Here is a 9,509-nt window from a genome sequence, read left to right on the forward strand (position 1 = left end):
ACATTTCAAGACTTTCAGACTTTTGATGGCCATGCACAATGGTCGTGCACTTTTGTTCAATTCTTTTTAGTGCACATTGGATATTTAATCTCATGTCATGCTTGTATGCATCATCTGAGCCAAGTAAACCACTGTATAAGATATTATATTATTTGGAATAGACTCAAATATATATTGTTACATGTACTATTCAGAAAATATAAAGAAATATCCTTAATTTTGAAAAAAAATGCGAAGCCCGTATGAGGATATATTGCCCATCACCAGAAAAAAATATATAGGTAGGTTGAACAGCTTTTTCATTTTTTCTGGCCTAATGTCGTATCTTTCAAAGTAGTTGCCGAAAAGATGTCACATTCAAAGTAAAAAAAATGGATGGTGCTTTCTCAAATAAGTAACACAACAAAATAATCATTTTCTTTACCCAACTCCCCAAACTGTTATGGCCTCGTTTATGTCGGAACCCAAGGAAACTCAGTGAATTCTCCTTGTCATTATCATTGTAATGGAAATTGAAGTTTGGATTTTGATGTCGAAGGTACAGCTCTGTTTACAAATTTAGGGCCATTCTTTCCATAGCAAATTGTCGCTTCAAAATGAATTGCGGAATAAAGGAGTGTCAGTGTGCAATGAGATAATTATATCAAACAACATTTTAACCAAAGACAACGTCGAACACAATTATTGAAAGAAATATCTTCAAATAGTGGATCTTAAACTGCGTACCTAGTTTAATAGTTTTTCAGGGGCATCAAATATTCCAAACAGAGATCTGCCGTTTTATCAGTATGAAATGTTTTAATATTAGGAACAAGATGTAAATGAGATCGAGCGCATCTTCGGAGTCACTGCATGCGGCATAGCAGGCGACCTCACGTTGAACGACTTTTTCCGTCTTTTTTTTGAGTTTCACTCGCTGACATTATAATTGCGACTTTCAAGACTACTGTTACTCGCGGAAAATGCACAGTGCATATGCACACTTCTTTTGTACTTTCCCGCACAAAGAATTTTCAATTTGCTGCAAAAAGTTACAATTTTTAACTGGACACATTTTTATTCAAAGTTAAGCCAGCGTACAATAGCGATATAAGATACATATTAGCCATAAGTCAATGTACAGTCAATTTAGTGAACTATCCTTTTAAATCGCGCATGCTATGAATCGTCATGTAAACAACGATTTTAATAGCATCGCTATGTATTCAAAAAGTAGCTTTTTTTCTTTCTTTTTTCCAAAATCTCGGAGGGGGGGCGGGCAGCTGCCCCCTTCCCCCCCCCCCCGCAGGCTACGGTACTGGTAGTAGTGTGTATTGTTATGAATACAAAGCCAGTATGTAGTAGTATGTAGTGCTATGAATACAAAGCCAGTATGTAGTAGCATGTAGTGCTATGAATACAAAGCCAGTATGTAGTAGTATGTAGTACTATGAATACAAAGCTAGTATGCGGTGCTATGAATACAAAGCCAGTATGTAGTAGTATGTAGTACTAGAAATAAAAAAAAAAAAAAACAATATTGAATGAGGTTAAAATATTCTACATTGTTGACGATATAATTTATTTCAGTGCCATATGTAGTTGTGTGTATACATTTACTATCGATAAAATTCTTCTATTTCTCAATTTGATGACTTGTTTTAGAAAAAGAAGTAGAAATATTTGTATTTAGTGGTACAAAACAAGTCCATTAAATATAATCGTTTTTGTAGGGTGGGAATAGAAATGGCTCTAAATGGTATTTTGAATTTTACTTTATAAAACAATTTTATCATGGCTTCCTACTTGAAAAAGCAATGTGTATCAACATTCACGAAGTCTGTGTTTATACGTACAACAATAAACATATTGCACATTTTTTTATGCTTTTTCAACTTATTGAGTTACTAAAAAGGTCTGGGAATATGTTGTTTCACATTGATTTTTCAAGTAGGAAACGATGATAAATTTGTTTTATAAATTAAAATAAAATACCAAATCAATACCTAACATGATCCATATTGCCACTTTCAAGAAGTACTATTGCCAAAGTCTGAAAATATAGTAACTTAATATAATTCAAAATATCGTGAAGTCTTCTGTCGTAAACTTCCGTACATATCTATATTAATATCATAATTAGGCAAAGCCCATATGTCGAATCATTACAAGTATACCCTTGTATTTCCTTTGAATCCTTTGATTAGTTTCAAAAGTATAACGAGATAAGAACGAGAAGACCCCCATCCTGTATCTTCACTTCCTTAGGATCTTCAGTAATAAGCTAGTAATATGATGTTAATGGTACTCATTCTATCTATCTATCTATCTATCTATCTATCTATCTATCTATCTATCTATCTATCTATCTATCTATCTATCTATCTATCTATCTATCTATCTACCTACCTATCTCTATCTATCTATCTATCTATCTATCTATCTATCTATCTATCTATCTATCTATATCTATCTATATCTATCTATCTGTCTGTCTGTCTGTCTGTCTATCTATCTATCTCTCTACCTACCTACCTACCTACCTACCTACCTATCTATCTATCTATCTATCTATCTATCTATCTATATCTATCTATCTATCTATCTATCTATCTATCTATCTATCTCTATCTATCTATCTATCTATCTATCTATCTATCTATCTATCTATCTATCTATATATATATCCATCTACCTACCTACCTACCTACCCACCCACCCACCGACCCACCCACCCATCCATCTATTTATCCATCCAGCCAGCCAGCCATCCATCCATCCACCCACCTAAACACCCACCCACCCATCCTCGTCGTTACGCCTATATGAAACTATCTAGTCACTCTGATTTGGTAGTAAATATGTAACAACACATTCACCGCGGGAGGGTGCATTCTGCGCCAACAGGCCTAGCAGACTGCGTGAGGCGCATAACGCGCCAAGATCGTAATCCGATCGTCAACAATTTGTTGATAAGCGACGCCATACCCGCTCCCATTTCAGTAGTTCCCTATTCAATTTTGTTTTGCCAAAAGGGATTCAAAAATGGCAACGTGGGCATAGTTTCAAACGGACGAAGCAAAAATCGATAGGGTTGTCGGAAGTCAAACTTCACATGATGATTCTGGTTGAAGCGAAACCCGTAGAACATGAACAGGAAGGTAGGCCAGCTGCGAGAACTCAGAAGGGTACGATATATGTGTAATAGACCTAGTGACACACGTTGCAACGATGATGGGGACATCCCGTGGATGTTATACGACGTCAATGACAATTATACCCCTGATTGGCTATCAGTATATAATCGTTAGTATGATAGTCGATGTTGACGACTTCGAACCCATAGATTACTTTCAACTGTATTGCACTAAAAAACTTCACATAGCAATACACGTATAAATGTTATTAATTATTTGAAATATTCCCAAAATTAATAACTATGTTTTCTTTCTTCGTAGTTAGAATATTTGCAACGTATTCAGTACATTTTTATATAATTGTGTTTACCTGAACGGAATAAAAGAAAAAAACTCTCTAGTCTATATTTGTCATTTGGCTTACTAATGTCATCTCATTGAACTGATTATCCTAAAACAAAGGATTATACATTTTGGCCACAAGGAGCGCTGTTTTGAAGTTTAATATAGAATAATAGTACAGTAAACCTAGATATTTTCACTCCTAGAAAAATTTACGATTTCATAGTCCTCAGCTGGTTCTCAAACATTTCATAGTCTTCAGCTAGTTCTCAAATATATTTACTAATGACCAGACTGGTACATTGTGTTCAAGTAAAAAAAGGCATTTTAAATAGTCACTACTTATTTTTACTAATTACCAGACTGGTACATTGTGTTCAAGTAAAAGAAGGCATTTTAAATAGTCACTACTTATTTTACTAATTACCAGACTCGTACATTGTGTATATGTACAAGTCATTTTAGGCACTACGTATTTTTAGCGAAATAAGCGAAAGATAAGCCTTTAGCGAGAATTTCCAGATTTGCAGTATGTATATAAGATTACAAGCATTTTCTGCCTGAATGAAGAAAATGTAAGAGAATATAGTATATTTATCCCCCCCCCCCCATCCAAGCATAACGGTGATTTGTTACGTTTTGACTCTACTCTTGAGTTTTAATTTGGTTTCAAATTAAGAGGAACAAATTTCAAGCCCCCTTCAGTCTATCAGAATCCTCCCTCCCCCGATCGCACCCGGAAATATGTTTGTATCTCCCCTTTTCTCATCCGCCCCTTTGTCGTAAACTCTATTCATTGACTAATTCCAATTCAAAATCTCTCATGTATAAGTAGTAATAGATACTTAGTAATTGATAACAATTAAATATAACCTGACCCCCTCTGTTCACAAAATGGTTTCTTCTTAGATCTGCAAGAGAATTATGTAGTGCGTGGTGTTAACCAGTTTGAACGTAACACACATTGGAACTATTGTGTTGATCTTGTTTCGTACCCGTAATCACCAATGCAGGCAGTAAAATCTAAACCTGAATTGATAATGAGGTGAGTTCCCGAACTCGATTTAATCCTTGACCTTGACCTTGACCTTGTGAATGATATATTCAAGTCTGTAATTACGCCCTCAGTTAATTTGTCTAAAATTAGTATTCAAAAGATATGTCCAAATGCTCTCTAAAAGCTAATCTGAACCAACATAACATAGACGTCGTCAAATGTTGACATATAGTGTTTAGTAAGCTGAACTGTTCGGAGAGCACTGTACGAAAAGTCATATTTGACCATGTCTTTCCACCTTGGGTAAATCTTGAGCAGATGATGTGTAAATGTGGTGAGTATGAGACGAAGTTACACCTCTGACTTAATATACCCACGGTGATCTCTCCCCTGGGGGCTGCAGACAGTCAAAGGTCGCACTGTGTCTCGTACTACCCCTGGACAGAGATGGTGGCTATTGGGGGGGGGGGGGGTCACATAGGGTAAAGGTTGGGTAAAGGTTGGTAAATTAGACTTTTCGTATGGTGGAGATTGAAAGATGGTTACGTCAGCAGGGGAAAAGGTCCTACGTCAACGTAGTACAAGCTGAATGGATAAGCTAAAAACTAGATTTATAAATTTTTGATAAATTTATTCTAGTATGAAGTTGTTAATGTCGCTGCATGTCGTGTACGACATTACAATAGGGAACTTGCAATCCAGACTGAGCATGCTCAGACGCAAAGGACTATGGGATTATCTGTTGTTATCGTAATACCTAATCTGGAGCTACCGATAAAATAAACCTCCCACAATGGTCCGGGTAACTATGAATTGATTATTTGTGGTTACAAACAATATGACAATATTGTTTATAATACCAAGTGATTAGTATTTATTATCACATTTCCCATGATGCAACTTTCAACATGGCGGGTTTGCAAGTTCCCTATTGTCTCCTAACATTGTTGGAATAGTTGATCGCATAGTAAGGATTTCCTCATCATTTTTTGTACGTGTAAGACGTCATTAGATGGTTTGTACGTTGTATTCTAATAACAATTCAGTGAATAACAAACAATATGACCAAAACTCATGATTCAAGGGTGTCAACGATCAGTGTGGAGTACTCGGTTATTTGCATGAGTGCTTGCAGTGTTCTCTGCGGCAGTACTTTCATGATCTACTCTCGTGGAAGTTTCTCATGAAAGTGCAGCAGAAAACAAGGCAAGAATGAATGTTAATACCCCTGAGTACCCACACTGGAACTCACGTGGTATGGGGCTCTCTTATCATTACATACATATGTATGTTTGTCAGAAACAGCAAATTCCAGTCAATAATGACAGTGTGATCACGTGCCTTTGTGTACATTGAACGATCGCGTCCACATTTGCATATCATTTGCATGCATGTCTATGACATTACAATATCATTACATATGTTTGTCAGAAACAGCAAATTCCAGTCAATAATGACAGTGTGATCACGTGCCTTTGTGTACATTGAACGATCGCGTCCACATTTGCATATCATTTGCATGTATGTATGCAGTAATAGTTTTCGGTATTGCTCTGCAGTGCAAATACCACTAGTATGCGCGTGCACCGAGGCGAATAATCGGTGGTACATGTGTAATAAAAGTTTAGTGTGCTTCAGTAAATAAAATTAAACAATTACCCCTTAAATATGCAATAAATGTTACACCCTGAAAATTAAGCTTAAACCCCTTGCTGTAAATTATAATTTTGTAATTTTATATTAATTTGCATTTCCTAATGGTTAAGCCAACAATGACCTCATTGCTCTCATAAAACATGCCATTGTTGAGTATTATTTACATCACGTGAAATATTATATTTTCTACCATCACAAATTATAATAAATGAATAATAATTACAATTACATTCTTAATTATAATAAATACATTAATTAAAATTTTGATTAATTATTTAAATGATATTAAATATTAATGCTTATTTCAGTTATATTACACGTTACAATTAAAGTTAAAATCATTCTTGGCATTTCAGAGTAAATTTTTGGTTAGATTATACCGGTATTTGTATTTTAATGGTGAGGTGCCAACGTATATACTGATTGATACAATAGAACTCGCATAAAAGTGCCCTTTGTGCTGTAAAATCTAATTTAAAAAATTACACCATACATCGGGCATGGCATGACTTTGCAATCTGTTCGCAATTTAATTCCCACATTGGACAATAAGGTTTGGTAAGAATACAACAATGAAAAATATACATATACCTTAAAGCATAAAAGAATTCACTTGAAATATGCACAACTCTGTTAATTGTTTGTAGGTGAGATTGGGCTCACTGTTATAAATATGTTGTACCATGGGACAAACAAGAAATGTTATTTTTGCAAATGAGGATATTTAATATAAATTCCGATACTCTTTTCTGGATATTAATACTTCATAAAGATATGTACCAAAAGTGTATCATTTTTTGTGATAGTAGTGGGTAAAAACAAACTAACAGACCGACATACATATATACATACATGCAGACAGACGTGCAGACAGACAGACAGACAGACAGACAGACAGACAGACAGACAGACAGACAGACAGACAGACATGTCGTGTGAAACAAGTAACCATATTACAAGTGTGTTCTGATTTCTTTCTTCAGGACTTCTGTGTTATCATTTGTGGCATGTGTGATATTTCTGGTGCCTGCGATAGATGCCCAGGGTAAAGTGTACTTCGTTACATCAATATTCTATGGGTTTTTTCCTCACTCCTTCCCTCCCTCCCTCCCTATGTATGTATGTATGTATGTATGTATGTATGTATGTATGTATGTATGTATGTATGTATGTGTATGTATGTATGTATGTATGTATGTATGTATGTATGTATGTATGTATGTATGTATGTATGTATGTATGTCTGCATGTATGTCTGCATGTATGTATGTATGTATGTATGTATGTATGTATGTATGTATGTATGTATGTATGTATGTATGTATGTCTGTCTGTCTGTCTGTCTGTCAGACTTGTAACTCTCTATTTCTCTTACTGTTAGTGATATACCGATCTGCATTTCATACCTTGATAAAGTCTTGGTAAATTGTTTTTCCTTTCAGTCAGTTAGCCACGATGTTTAGCTAAGTGTATGGAGATCCATATTTCTACCTCACACTACGTTTCCATGATACCATTCGTGCGTTGCTATGCAACATAGTCTCTTTGTAGTCAATGGAATGTATTTAAAAAAAATAGATGACGTTTTTCTGATGAAATATTAAGCTATGTGCCAAACTGTGCCTGAGTTACATTAATTCCAAATTTTTGTCTATCCCTTTATAGATATCGAAGCAATCTCATTTGTGGTCCATACACCAGGTGATATATCATTCATAACAGGTGTTGCTGTCACAATAACGTTCACTGTGACAATCCAGGAAATTGGGCCCACAGAGCTATATTGGACTGGTATAACTTTGTATTTTACTGACAGTTCCCAGTTCGAAAAAACTGACATTAAGTCTGATGGAGTTAAAGTTGATATAAATATACATGTTCCTGCTGACGTCGTCGAAACAAAAACCGAGCAAGTGACATTGACTGTAAATGCATCCCAGTGTATTCAGTACACACATCTCTGTGCTGTCATGGAAACAACTGCTGTCACAGATGACCCTTTTAATAATGACATATGCATACAACTGACCAGTACTGAGGCTGGTGAACTCTTCTGTGCAGGTAATGCTTTCCTATTCCACACCAGATAATATGCTTTTATTATATCTGTTTATCTTAAAAGTTTAGTGATTTTTTAGCTAGGGGAATCACAGCAATAATGCTTGGCTGTGCTAAGAATAGTACCTTTCAATCACAACAACTGGGTTTTTATTATTTACGGAATGTATTTAAGTCTTTTCAATACATTATAGATATTGCGGCAGATGCAATCGTTCTGGAGTACGCGGACCCTATCTTACGTGGATACACAATCGGGGAAACCATGGAAACGCATTTTGATCTCTTCTACACAGTACTAGATACAATGTATGGTGGTACGCCCTCAGCGGTCGAGGTATACTTTAGCAATAAAGATGGGTCTGTTACGTCGTATATGAGAGTTGCTGAGGGGGCAGGTGCTCCTGATGGTAGTACACCTATAACAACTAATGGTAGTTTCACTGGTTTGACAACTGTACTCACGTTAGATGGTGATCACTGTGATGACTACACTAAACTATGTGCTACTATTATATTTCCTATCGGCTTGGAGGATTACCCACCAGAAAACAATGAAGTCTGCATTGATTTTAGTTCTGAAACTTATCCACATTTCACCAAAACATGCACAGGTGATTTATCTGATCAATTAAACAGCTTGGATGGAGGGAAAGTGAGGAAGAGAGACAGAGACAGAGATAGAGATGGACACAGAAATAAATACAGACAGCAATAAAGACAGACAGACAGACATGCCGTCAGACAGACAGACAGACAGACAGACAGACAGACAGACAGACAGACAGACAGACAGACAGACAGACAGACAGACACACACACAGACATACAGACACACAGACAGACAGACAGACAGACAGACAGACATACATACAGACAGTGCATCACATGGCATGACCGACCGGCTGTATGCCTAGTGGACTAAGCCAGCACATGTATACATGAAATACTACGATATACCTTAGTTTGATCATGTTCTCTTTTTCTTAGACTATTAAATGACTATCTCTCTCAATCATATATTTCCCTCATAGCAACACCTGTTTAAGACATGCATATTACAATGAATTGTGTTCCCTTGTTTTCAGTAAACACTGGTAGTGGCTTGGAAACTTGGGCAGTGATTGTAATAACTGTATTATGTGTCGTAGTGTTTATGGTTGTCATGGTTATGCCGCTCTACTGTGTGGTTTTCAAGAAAAATGCTGTTGCTGTTGTTCCTTTCAAAAGTAGGTAGAGGCTTGTCACTACCTGTGTCTATTTGGTTTAATTTGGAGTGTCCTCGGCACTAGTCTATCTGGTTTTTTTAATTCTACAAAAACAAAAACAAATGTGTATTA

The sequence above is a fragment of the Glandiceps talaboti genome, chromosome 19 (assembly GCF_964340395.1).
Source record: "Glandiceps talaboti chromosome 19, keGlaTala1.1, whole genome shotgun sequence".
Taxonomy (NCBI): Eukaryota; Metazoa; Hemichordata; class Enteropneusta; family Spengelidae; genus Glandiceps; species Glandiceps talaboti.